Genomic DNA, 13,650 nt, shown 5'->3' on the forward strand with positions numbered 1-13,650 from the left:
CGCGAGAAAGCGTGCGAAGGGTTAACGTGTTTTGTTTTTGTTTAGCAATGTGGTGTGAAAACGGTTTATTTGATATTTCCAAGAAAAAATTTGAGTTAAAATTTTTCATGTTTTTTGTTTTTACATTTCGAATGTGTTTTTCTGTATCTTAGTAATAATTTTTCATAGTCTTTTTTTTAATGCTTTTTTTATACTTTTAAAGCGAACTTTATATCTCCGCTTAACGCCAACGTAGCGCCTCCATCGCACGCTCATCACACAAGCCATACTTGGGAATACCATTCACGCTCTTGACGCCAGCTTTGATGCTGCACAGCTTTGTTCAAAGTCAACTTTTTAGCTTAGAACTCCAAGCGCAGTTGAGCGCTCAGCACCGTTACCAACAAATCGGCTAACGCTAACGTCATCTGTTTGCTCACAAATAAACTACGGCTTTGTCTTCGTCTTTGAATTCTATGTACTTCGTTAGGGCTTTGTGTCTCCATCGCGTTAGCTTAACTTTAGTAGATGTTTTGTTCTCACTTTTTGAAATTTCATACGGCACTATGAAGTATGCGAGTAGAGTTTTTCACTTGCCCATCCTCCGCGCCGCCAAGTTATCCACAAACGATGGCCGACACGCGCACTACATAGCGCGCTCACTGCCATACAGCAGTCAAATCGGGCAGACGCATCGCTGACTCTACTTGTATGTGGCGTACGAATAGTGTGCAATGCGCTGCGAATGGAATTAGACGTGTCTCGGGTGAGCATCCAAAGTGTTGTGCTCCGCTATACTCCGTACATATATGTATGTACATACACACACATACGCGCATACAAGTATACAGATGTATGACTTGACTAAACTTCATGAATGTCTTTATTGAAGTTTCTACTGTCGGCAGTGGAGTGATTTGAAGTTCGCAAAAAAAAAAAAACAACAAAAAAGTTAAGTAAAGGAATTAGAACGCGGTCACACGGCGGCGGTCGTGCAAAAAATCGGCATTCAAATTTGTAGCAAAAAAAAATTTAATTATGAATCATTAAAGAAAAAGTTCGTTAAAAAATAGAAATTTTGTGAATTACGAAAAGCTTAAAGTTGGGAAATTTTTTGCACAAAAAATACTACACCCACTTTTTGGAGCATTGCAACGCAGAGTAAATGAGTGAGTAGTTATTTATGCGCTTTCCCGTTAGAGTAATAAAAAATAAAAGATAAAATAATAGAAAATTAGCAAAAAATAGAAAAATAACCGCAACGTACTGCCGAGCGCCAAGTGAGTTTCGAAGTTGTGTTGTGCAATAATCGCGCATAAAGTTGTAAATTCGAAGTTCGGCGTGTGCTTAGAAAGTAGGAGTCATTGGGAAACCGCACAGATGACACGTAGAAAGGATTTTTCGACGCACAACTCCAGTGAAATTTAAGCAGTTCGCGGACGACGGCGTAGATCGAGTCACATCCGCCACTACAAAGCTAGCAGACACTAGTGGAGCGGGCGTTACCAGGAGCAAGAGGAGGAGGCGGAGCAAGAATATACAAATTCGCAGGTGCGTGCGTGATGACATATGTACATACATATATGCTTACAAATACAATATAAAACGCGTAGTACACACAAACACACACACATACACAGGCACAGGCGCCGTATTTTATCGGCGACCAACGAAAAATCGATTTTCCTCCCTATTTTTGCTATTCTAATTTTCCTGCTGCTACTATCAACACTTCCCCTTGCGATTTTTATTATTTTGCGTCTGGTTTTTCGAGGCTTTAACTATGTTGTTGTTGTTATCGTTGTTTTTTTATTTATTTGTTTTTTTTTTGATTATCCAATAATCTTGCTAAGCACCAACAACAACAACTGTTCTTTCACCGCCCATCGGAGCACCTCAACGCTTTTTGTTACTAGCAACTAAATATATTATATTTACCAATTTGACATTTGGCCGCGTTAGTCGCGACGCGTTACTGTCGCCCACACTGCCACCGTTGCTCAATATCAGCCATTATCCAACCAGGAGTTGCGAGTATGTTTTCAAAGTACATTCACTTTGCACGGTTTGCCTGTCTGCTGCCCACACACACACACATGCATAGCCACACACACAGCGCATTTGCCGAGCCCAATCAATGTGGGTACCACTTGCCATGGGATAACCTACATACATTTATGTGAGCGGGGGGATTAACCGAAATTTGTTTACTTAAGGAAATATCAAATTGCTTTTGATTTCATTTATTAACCACAAACTTTTAAATTTTTTTATATCTTCTTTTCCCTAACTGGCGTTCGACTGGTGTAAAAAAGTGAAGCCTCCATATCCTATTCCAAGGTAAAGTAATGCTAATTGAGTACTTTAAGGCAGGTTAAGTTTTCTTCCTTTTCGTCTCTTAAACACTGAAAAGACCCTAAATCTAATTGCCCAAAATCAACAGAGGCCGTAAGTTTGCTTGAAGTATTTTTAACTTGGCTTCTTTTTGAGCTGTTGGAACTCAATTCGTTCAATTTGTGTCTGGGATTAGATGAGAGCTTCTTCTCAAGCGCCTGGTGCTTTGCCACGTTCACCCTCAAAATACGTCGGGAGACGTTGGAGGTCACTTATAGGCTTACAAAAAGCGGACAGGTGTGTAGTGGAATGGAGTAGGAATTGCAAATCACAGAAATATGGAAACTAACGTTTTTTTTAAGGGATCAATCATATGCGGGTCCAGTATGGTGAAGTTATAAATCGACTTTGGCTAAGAAATGAGCTATTTCGACGGGGTGGAACTAAAGGGAGAAGGGTGTTAGATGAGTAGACTTGGGATGCCTTATTGTTGTTGTTGTAGCAGCTTATTGAACCCTGCCAGTGCAATGTAGTTATCTATCGGCCGTCTTCGTCTATCGCATCTAACGGTAGGCCCAGGAAATTTGCTGTTTCGACAGTTTGGGTCCAGAGGGAAGGAGTGTTAGGTGAGTAGGTTTAATGGGGTATGAGAAAACGTGCTTAGTATCGGGCGGGGTGCCTTCACATGCTGGACATATGTTGGGTATGTCGGGGTCGATTCTGGATAAGTAAGCGTTTAGTCTATTATCTAGTCTAGTATCCAGAACGTAATTGTGCCAAGCTTACGCGGATCTCTCGGGGTAGCTGGAGCTTTCCATTTGCTGTAGGTGGTGGTTGGACTGCAATTACGGCATTCAGCGTTCGAAAGTTTAGGAAGGTGGTAAGTGTCTCCCGATGAATGCCATTGAGCGTATTTCTAAACACTGTTGCGCCCAATAGTTGCCGGTGAGTTTTGTCCTGGATAGTTGGTCGGAATAGTTGAAGGCATACTACAATTTCGTCTTCCATAAGTGACGATGTCATCAATCTCAGAGGTACTAGTTAGGTATCTTATAGCCTATCATTAAACACATGCAACTGGAGACAATTTGCTTGCTTGCCTTAAACGTTGCAGGCGCCTTAATATCCTTTCTCTTAAAATCAGAGGGGCTACAACTTCAGCTGGCTGATTTTAAGGCGATGATACGTCTTTAAGACGTCTGGTACGCCTTCGCTTTGATAAAGAGATGAAGGATGAGGGACGGTAGGTTAAGCGCTCTAAACTCTTAAAAATCGAAGTGGACTCAAAAAACATTAAAAGCTACATGACAAAAATGGTATATGGCCGGTTTCAAGGCTGAATGTGGTTTCGAGCATTCGTATAGTTTGTCGTCCCACCGTCTGCACTGCTTTTCGTCGCCAGGCTGCACTACTACTCAAAGACTTTTGATAGACATTATTGCGGTATGCACTTCGAGCTGAAGATCTGTTGGGTTTTCTTGTTTGCAAAATGCGAGTGCGAGTACGAGTACTTCGCCCAAATTCAATGCTCTTATGAAGTACAAGAGTAAATTACGTCGTAGCGAATGAAGATGCTCTGCCTTTGGTCAAATTGAATCAGGATGTTTTCTTCACCTCTCCGAGATGGTATCACATTCAAGAAGTAGGGACCGAATAGTGAAACCAACAAAAGCCGGTCGACCTCTCGACTCTGTGGAGATAACTTTTTGGTGCGCATTGACCATGAGGATGCCTCTAAGTAGCCCGAATTCTGTTCTTCGCGGGGTAGTAGCAATTCTATGTTATTTATTTCCAAAAGACAATTATATATATACAATGGGTACTTATAACTAGTAGAACGTAAGGCTATTACATTGATATATTGTCAGGTTAAAAATATATTTAATCCTACTGAGATTATGCGTTCCCAGTTAGGAGTTTGCTTGATATTTTCCCACTGTGTGTAGGATTTAAGAAAGTCACCTTATTGGACGATCTAATATCGGTCAAGTAATTAATCAGACGATGGTTGTTTGAGGTCTCGGTGGCACTCAGTATTGAACTCAAGTAATGTTTTATATATTTTCTCATTTCTTGTGCTTTTTCTCTAACATCAGAGATAAGCAAATGAACAGAAATCTTCTTATTTGTCACTAAAGCGCTCTAGAAATGTTGTAGAAAAGAGAGACTATCAATAAACCCTTCCAAAAGCACACCAGGGGTCAATCACCTTTATGGCGAAAAGGATGTTAAATATACCCACTCTGGAAATAAATGGAGGCATCTCCAAAGGCAGAGGATAAAAATCTAGGAATTAATCTGGATAAAAACTTCACCTGGGAGGCCCACTTCGAGTCAGTAATATAAAAGGCAACGAAAAACCCTTGGACAACAAAACAACTTTTAGGTAAATCCTGGGCTCTAAACCCTAAATTGACCTGTTGGATCTACACCCAAATGGTAAGGCCTATCCTGCTATATCGGAAATTGTTATGGGGGACAAAAATCAATCAAATTACAGCTATATCAAAACTGTGTAGACCACAAAGGCTGGCGTGCCTAAGCATAATAGAGGATACGGGAACTACTCCAACTGCTGGGGTGGAAGCGCTTTGAAATCTACCACCGTATCTAGTAGAGGATGAAGACTCTCTCCTACTAGAGGACGAATACTCCCTCCAAATGCTCGCTCCGGTTGGTTTGATTCCTCGCAATACTAAATAATTAAAATTAAGCACTTAGGGGCGCATAATAGATCAGTTTTGTCGCAGTTCATAAATGCCTTAGCCCAACCCGGGCAACCATTACCATTACAAAGGACTCTCAGAGGTTATTCCCAGTTCTAACTGGGCCTCTTCTAGTTCAGTCATAGCAGAACACAAGTTTTGTTATTTAATTGTTTGAAATATCCCTTTAATGGGTAATACTGATAGTTTGACTCCATCTCTAGAGAGTGGAACTAGAGTGGATAAATATCTACTTCCAACGGTAACAGATTGGTGCCCTCGTCTTCACAGTTATTTAATCTGATCATGACTCATGTTAGTAACTGTTAGCCGAGATCTTTTGTATGATTTTATATCGAGCGCTCGCTGTTTTGCTCGAAAATGTAATCCTATTTCACCTACTTCTTTCTTTTCGCTTGAAGAAGTAGTAAAGTTCCACTATTAATAACCATCCCACAATGCCGGTGTGTTTTGCTCCATGAGTCACTTGAGTTACGAGACTTCTTTAACGAATGGTTGGCGGAAAATGGGTGAGCTATGCTTGTTGTTGTAGCAGCTTGCTAAACCCTGTATGAGCGATGTAGTCACCTGTCGTCTTTGTCTAACGGTAGACCCAGAAAACGCGCTGTTTCAACAGCTTGGGGCGAGAGGAAGAGGGGTGTTAAGTGAGTAGATTTGATAGAACATGTGAATATATGGTTAGTGTCGTGCGGTGTGTCTTCACATGCTAGACATATATTGAGTATGTCGGAGTCGATTCTGGACAGCCAGGAGTTAAACTTGCTACAATATCCAGAATGCAAGTGGACCAAAGTTACGCGGGACTCTCGGGGAAGCTGGAGCTCTTCGTCTGCAATAGAGTGTGATTGGAGTCCGATTACGGCATTCGGTGGTCGAGAGTTTAGGAAGGTGGTAAGGTTCTCCCGCTTAGTGCTTGTCTGTGGTGAGATACGCTAGTTCTACGCACCTGCATTGTCTTGATGCAGCTTGGTCTATGTGGAGTGGTCAGGTCTGGGCTCGTACCATCGTGCTTCGCTTCCGAGCCGCAATTCGATCAGCAACTCAGTCAAATTATGTTATGTATGGTTATATCGGTCTTAGAGTCTGTAAATTCCAGGATACATAAACTAACTGCCTTGGTAATGTTAAGAATAATGTCTTAACGGACATTCATCAACTCAAACTCGTAAACGTAAGCGTAATCCATTCGCTATCTTGGGTTATATGTTAGCTTATCTTACCAGCACTACATGCAGAAAGTTCCTTCTGGGTATAAATCTTTAGTGTAGGCGTTTTGTGTGTCTAGCTCTATATCTAAGTGCATTCGATGCCGTCCGTTCCTGGTTGTGATAGCAGAGCAACAGGAAGCTCCATCTGTGCTGAATGAAAAACCTGCGAACCGAACTTTTATCAATCCATTCGTGTACACAAAATTTTCTTCGGATATGTAATGCATAAACGGAGGCACCTACTTCCACAAGTTCAGTAATATATAGAATCACCTATTTACATATTGTAAGTACATGTACATATGTATGTATGCATGTAAACCTCATTTTTGCACCAGGAAACTATTCCCCTCGGCTGCTTTCTGCGAGGCTCCGAGTCAAGCTCCCTTCGTTAGCTAATGCATGTAGTAAGTAACACTTCCCTACTCCGTTTCACGTACGGAAGCGCCATCAATCTCGATTGGCGACACATTTACATATAATCTAATATCCGTATTTAGCCCCATACTCGCCTAAACGTTGAATGCCATCGTTGAAAATTTTCTTGTTTTTCGTCAACTTTTTCATATGATTTCTTTACTCATTGGCACGGGCTGTTGTTTGGTTAAATGTCTACGCCTTGCCTTGCCTTGCCATGTCGGTACTCTGCTTGCCAGTCAGTAAACTACGCAACACCCTTTGCAGTGTGGCGCGCAGTCAACGCCACTTTTACGTAAATTTTAGTTCCTCGTTCAGTGTAAAGCTGAGTTGTTTGCCATTTTAGTTTTTTCTTTGTTTTGCTTTTTTTCTTGGGTTCCACTCCCCCTTCTCTAATTTAATTAGCGCACACCAGCAACAGCTGCGAAAATTGTCCCTGAAAATGTGTGAAATTTGTGTTGATGCAAATGAGTTGCGAGGCTGGCTGATGTTGTGCTGAAGTAATTTTAAGTTTACAAACTCAGAGGTGAACAGCACAGGCACCCAGTTCGTTGGGGAGTCAGTTATTGACATTTGAAGAAGTAGTAGGAATGAGTAAAAAGTCATAGCCTATTTATAAATTCTAGCACAACACCTCTGCTCGTTGTGTGAGCGTGCAGACCAAGAAACTTTAGTTACTCTACATTTTATGAAGTCTCGTCAACTATCGCTGCAGTTGCTCGTCATGAAAATGAAGTGAAATGAAATAAAATAAAAATCAAGGCCCATTTGATTTTTTTGCTTACTCGCTTCCATTTGTTTCAGGGGTTGGGGGTAGTCAGAATTAAAAAAAAAATCGGATTTTTTTTGCATTTTCTTAAAGTATAATACAAGTATCTTAAAAATTTTGTGCGAGTATTTGAAGTGAATCCGACAAATACTTTTAGAGTTATTCAACAATTAACAAAGGGCGCTCTGGCGTTCCGGAGCGTCCGCAAAACTTTAAATGAATTTTTCTCAAAACTATGTTTTTTGAACTGGTGATCACTGTAACTTAAAAACCGCCTCGTAGATTTCAATAAAATGTATACTGCTTTTGAAAAATATAAAAAAGGTCGAAGGATTTTTTTTCAAAAATTTCGATTGTTTTTTAAACAATGAATTGTCGTTTTTTTTCTCGAAAATCTGAAAAATATTCCTGAGGTCGCCATATTGTTGATTTTAAAGCTTAGATCAGGCACCAGATTATCTATTAATAAAACTAATTTCTCTTGTCCGATTGATTTTAGATGAATCTCCAAGAGAAGCGGGCTCCAAACAAACAGCGATAACTTTTATTGTTTAAGTAATTTTTTTGAAATTTTGGTAAAGTAAAGTGGAAACATGATTTATTAATGCTATGTTTTTATTTTAGTAAAATAAAGCAATTGACTAGCAGAAAAAAAGGGCGTACACATAACAGAAGTGAAACTTTCAAGGCAGACAAAGAAAGAGACCTGAGAGAGAATCAGAGAGAGAGCGAGAGAGAGAGAGAGAAAGAATATACAGGAAAAAAAGCCTAAAGTGTATCTCAGATATATACAAGGAATAGCTCTCTCTCTCTTTTTCCTCTACGTTATATCTTTTTTCTCACTCGCGGAACGAAAATACCCAAACCTTTGCATGGCCTTGAAATTTTACTCTCCATTCTCGCTCGTCCGTCGACGCCTAAGAAGTGTCACTTCAAAAGAATTATTGAAAATCATCATTTTTTCGGGCCTTTGACTACCCCTACCCCATAAATTTGCTCAGAATTAGAATTGGAGCGTTCTACAGAAAATTGTTCGCGATGTTGAGAGCTTGAGCTAACAAATTTTATTGTTGAGAAAAAACGTGAGCGCATGAGCCACAATAGTATGAATTTCTAGTTTTAGCCGGTAAATTTTTATGCATTTATGCATTTGTTTATTATTCTTTAGTTGCCCTTTCTAATCAGAAGCAGAAGTTTACTGTGTTGGTAATAACCTTCTAGATACAGCTAGGTGACGAATTTCGGGGAATATGCGCGAGAGGAGAGCAGAGGGAAAGTACCAGATACTTCACTTTAGTTGCGGACTTACTTAGATTAGATTTAATTTGCGGTTCATACTTCGACCTCATGGTTTTTGTGCGCTCTACTCATCACAGTACCTCATCCAGACCCAGTTGCCTTATTACACTTAAGATAGAGCTGGGGTGGACTGAACGTATGTGTCTGCCTTCTGGTTGCAATTGGTCGAGATGCCTCAACCTTCACCGCGTTATAGCACTGGATTCAATTCGGATTTACTTACTTCAGGTTTATTGCTCAACTTATCTCCTCATGAGCCATTTGAGATTTGTAAGGCGTTTTTCAATAGGTGCGCTCCAACTTTTTTCCGATAGGGAGGGCGAACGACGCAATATTTTTTATTTTTCGCTTGTCATTTGTAAACTTCATTAGTATACATTTCATCATGGAACGCTACACACTTGAGCAACGATTGCAAATCATGCAAATTTTTTATGAAAATAATCGTTCTCTTGCTGCTACTTTAAATCCAAATAATTCCAAAAAATCATCTTCAGTGATGAAGCTCACTTTTGGCTCAATGGCTTTGTCAACAAGCAAAATATGCGTTACTGGGCAGAAAGCATTCCACACGTGATTCATGAGGCACCGTTGCATCCCGAAAAAATCACTGTTTGGTGCGGTTTACGGCGTAATTGGCCCGTATTTTTTCGTTGACGAGAACGATCGCCACGTTACTGTGAATGGAAATCGATACCGCCACATGATAAACGATTATTTTTGGCCGCAATTGAATGGTATGGACTTAGACGACATATGGTTTCAACAGGACGGGCCTACAAGCCACATAGCACACGCTACAATTGATTTATTGAAGAGTAAGTTCGATGAGCGCATTATTTCCAGAAATGGACCGGTCGAATGGCCGCCGTGCTCGTGCGACTTGACGCCTCTAGACTATTTTCTTTGGGGTTATGTGAAGTCATTGGTCTACAGTAACAAGCTGGCGACGATTTCGACATCTGGGCTCTCATTTTTTCGCTATGCCGGCGGCTATAACTGGTCTAAATATCACAAATCAGGTGGAGTTCATCAGTAGTTTGTTGTGGCTAATTACGAAGGCAAATCAGCCTTACGTCGTCGTAAAATGCATGGCCATCATTGTCCCTAATCCCAAGGCTCCATCTTTCTTCCCTTGTCCTTTCGTCTTTCCCCTGTATGGCATCACAACGGACGAATTTTGAATATTTGTTCAAGTGCGCCCTAAGCTAGGGCAGCCATTTAACCTAACCTAACCTAACCTACGTATATATTCACTTATAAGTATATATATACATTTTGGTTTTTACTTTTTTGCTCTTTTCGAAAAACAGTTCTCACTTGCAGGCTTCACGTTGTGGTCAATTAACTTTCTAAAGCAAATAATTATTTGCCTTTAGATTCGCTGTATAAATAATTTCATGCTATTTCCTGAGACCGCCATATTGTCTCCGTTGTTAGGTTTGGTTAGGTTAGGTTAGCCTGGTTGCTTGTGTAAGACAAAATACTCGGTGACGCTAAGGCTCATTGTGATATTTGCATTTGATTTCCATCCTCAACTATGTTGCTTAAACCACTTACATCTTTTTAAGAAGATAATTAGTCTCTCCAATGAGACGCGCATAATTTTGGTCCAATTATGTTTTGGTTAATCTTCTAAACTAATCATTTGTCCAGCATGTGAAGGCACACCGTACGACACTAATCACCTATTCACATGCCTCTTCAAACCTATTAATCTAACACCCCTCTCCCTCTGGACCCAACCTGTCGAAACTGCTTGTTTTCAGAACCTACCGTTGGATGAGTTAGACGAAGACGATCGGTCCGTACATCGCACTGGGAGGGTTTAGTAAACTGCTACAACAACAATAACATCTCAGCTAAAGGTCACAGTGGCTGTAAGCGTCTAGGTCGCTGAATAAGCGGCGCGTCGAATTCCATACCTCTTCAGCTTGTGACAATCCGAACTGGCGAGGCAATACAAGAAACTATTGATACCCTATGACTAGCAAACACAAGTTGTCCTCAAAAGGCTTAGTTTCCTCATGCTCATTTTGAGAAAAGTAGGGAACAGGGAACTATCGCAAATGATGGCAGAGAAATTCGATTTTCGCCTGGTCTTGAGATGAGACACTGAAACCATTGAGTAAGTACTAATTACTCAATCCTGAAACATAATAGATAAGACAAGTAGGCAGGCAAGCTTGCAAGAAAGAGTATTTCCGTATAACTTTCACTGCTAGACTTGAAAGAGACTAGACTTCCTGTACGCTCGAGCTGAGGAATACTTCCTGGCTGCGGGGAATTGAAAACACGCTAGCACTTGCAACATACTCGAACTCCACAGTGGCCAGAGTCATCCTAATCATAGATTCCTGTTTCTCCCACTGGAGCATAGGGACTCAGTAAAACATCTTCATCTGGTTCATCTTCTATTTGCAAAAAGCTTAATTTCGTTCCAAGTTTTTGCTGACGTTTCAACTTCCTTTCGGATCGTTCTCCTCCAAGATAATTTGGACGGTTTGTGAATTCCAATCCGACGACAGTCCACCTCCACTTTTGCAGTTTTACCATCGACTGAATTGTGCACCTCTCGAATACATAGATGGTTGTTATTTATGATGTTGGGCCACCAGATCTTCAATATCCTGCGTAAACGTCTGTTCACACAGCTTGAATTCAATCTAGTTGTTTGTGAGCCAGGTTTTCGGTCCATACGAGAGTACTGATAGTACATTTGCCTTAAAAATCTGTGACTTTGTGTCTACGCTGCGGATGTTTGACGGCCAAATATATCGGACCTGTGCATACGCGGAGCTGACTATAACGTCTAGTTTCGCACTATCTTCAGCGGCAATGATACTACCCAAGTAAGTAAAAGAGTCAACATTCTCAATTTGATCACCATTTAAGAGGCACGGGCGGCTGCTCGTGGACCGAATTTTCATGACCTTCGTTTTCCCGTGATTTAGTTTTAGTCCTGCATTCAACGAGGTTGAGGACAGATCGTTAATTTTGTTCTGCATGTCGGTGTGTTTGACGGAGATAAGCCATATACCATCAGCGTAAGCAAAGTCTCCGCGATGTTCGGGGAAGTTCCCATAGATACCTCTTCTTTTCTCCTCAATGCAACTTTTTATGATAGTATATCATCAATGGGAGCAGACCATAGGCAGCCTTTGCTGATTGTGCAAAATCCTGCATTTAAAGTTGTGCAGTGGCCAGAGTACAGCATAAGAAAGTCGGAAGAGCTTTTCTCGCTAGTGTCTGTAGCACAGATGAACTCAAGTATGGCAAAGGAAAATATCGCAAGAGTTTGTCTCCCTCAGAATATGAAAAATATGCATAGCCATGGGGATACTTTTAGGCCACGTTCTTAACGGTAGTCACTAAGGACGACAAGGCTTTCTCCGCAATTATTTTTGCAACATTTGCTGTGACGAAGAAGGTATAAAAACTCTAAAATCAGAAGTCATGGGTGAAATTCAAAGTCATGCTGGGTGATTGCTTATTTAAAAATAGAACTGCGAAGAGACGTCAAAAGAAATATAGCAACTTTATCTATTTAAGTGTATAATTAAAGTATTTAGCACAGTCGTATAGTGGCAAATTATTATCGAAGCATGCATTGAAAAGCAAGAAACTATTAACTACAGCAGTAATTTTTGTTGTTGTTTTTGTGTGTTTTTTTTTTATTTTTTTTTTTTGAAAAGTAATTTTGTTATTATAATACTATTATGAGTTTAAAGCTAATTAAAAAAGTGCGGAAATGATATAATTTTAACTTAAAAAAATGTTGATACCTAAACTGACCGCTTGCTTGCTTCTAGCAAAAGTTAAACTTGTGCTGTTATGTTTTTAATTATTCATGGGGAAAAGAAAGTTTTGATTACCACTGATTGGAAAAGTTAATAAAAAACTATAATGATTGTATATTAATTGAAACTAATTTTCATCACTACTTTCTCTCTTCTCACGCTCAACTTTTTGCTGTTTTAAGTGTTAGCAGCGGTGGCAGTGGACTAGTGTACGAGGTCTGTTCAAAAAGTATCGCGAATTTTGTGTTTTTTCAAAAATGATTTATATATTCATTAATATAAATTTTGTCCCCTCAAAGTAGTCCCCAAGCACTTCAGAAAATCATTTTTTTTTTATTTTGTTCAGCTCCTCCTTCGACGCCGTCTTTATCTTGTCAATCCTAGCGTAGCGTCGCCCTTTCATGGGCCTCTTCAGTTTCGGGAACAAGAAAAAGTCACTGGGGGCCAGATTTGGGTATAACGGTGGCTGTAGCATCATTAGTGTGTTGTTTTTAGCCAAAAAGTCGCGCCCAAGCAACGATGTGTGAGCAGGGGGCGTTATCGTGATGCAAGAGCCAATTTTTGTTCTTCCACAAATCCGGGCGTTTCTGGTGGATTACTTGGCGCAAATTGCGCATAACTTGCAGATAATATTCCCTATTGACCGTTTTATCCTGTGGCAAGAACTCATGATGCACAACGCCCCTGCAATCGAAGAAAACGGTAAGCAAAACTTTTACATTCGACCGAACTTGGCGCGCTTTTTTCGTTTTTCGGTCTTGGTTCGTGCGGCAGCTTCCATTGAGATGATTGAGCTTTGGTGGCTACGTCAGCAGTTATGACCCTCTGGAGAAAATTTGGGTCGTCGCGGACAGAGTCCAACATCTCATTAGTAATGTTCATGCGATGCTGCTTTTGGTCGAAGTTGAGCAGTTTTGGTACGAATTTTGCGGCGGCCCGTCTCATGCCCAAATAATTGAAAGAGGTTCTTAGCAACTTCTCTTACGATTGGCCAATACCATTTTCTTCACTTCATCAATTTTTTCGTCTGTTGAAGTGCTCGGGCGTCCGGCACGCATTTTCGTCGTTCACATCTTCTCGGCCTTCTGAGAACATTCTGTACCACCGATAAACGTTGC

The 13,650-nt window shown here is 40.5% G+C and overlaps 1 protein-coding gene across 1 annotated transcript in view; it reads left to right on the plus strand.

Moving 5' to 3' along the window:
* The first annotated feature begins 244 nt into the window (after positions 1–244).
* LOC128864311 (protein numb) overlaps positions 245–13,650 on the plus strand; it is a 147,252-nt gene continuing 133,846 nt past the window's right edge. Inside the window, exons 1-2 of the mRNA XM_054103916.1 lie at positions 245–1,148; positions 1,210–1,530. The gene's annotated coding sequence lies outside the window, so the exon portion shown is untranslated. The remainder of the gene's footprint in view (positions 1,149–1,209; positions 1,531–13,650) is intronic.

Source organism: Anastrepha ludens, chromosome 5, assembly GCF_028408465.1.
Source record: "Anastrepha ludens isolate Willacy chromosome 5, idAnaLude1.1, whole genome shotgun sequence".
Lineage (NCBI taxonomy): Eukaryota > Metazoa > Arthropoda > Insecta > Diptera > Tephritidae > Anastrepha > Anastrepha ludens.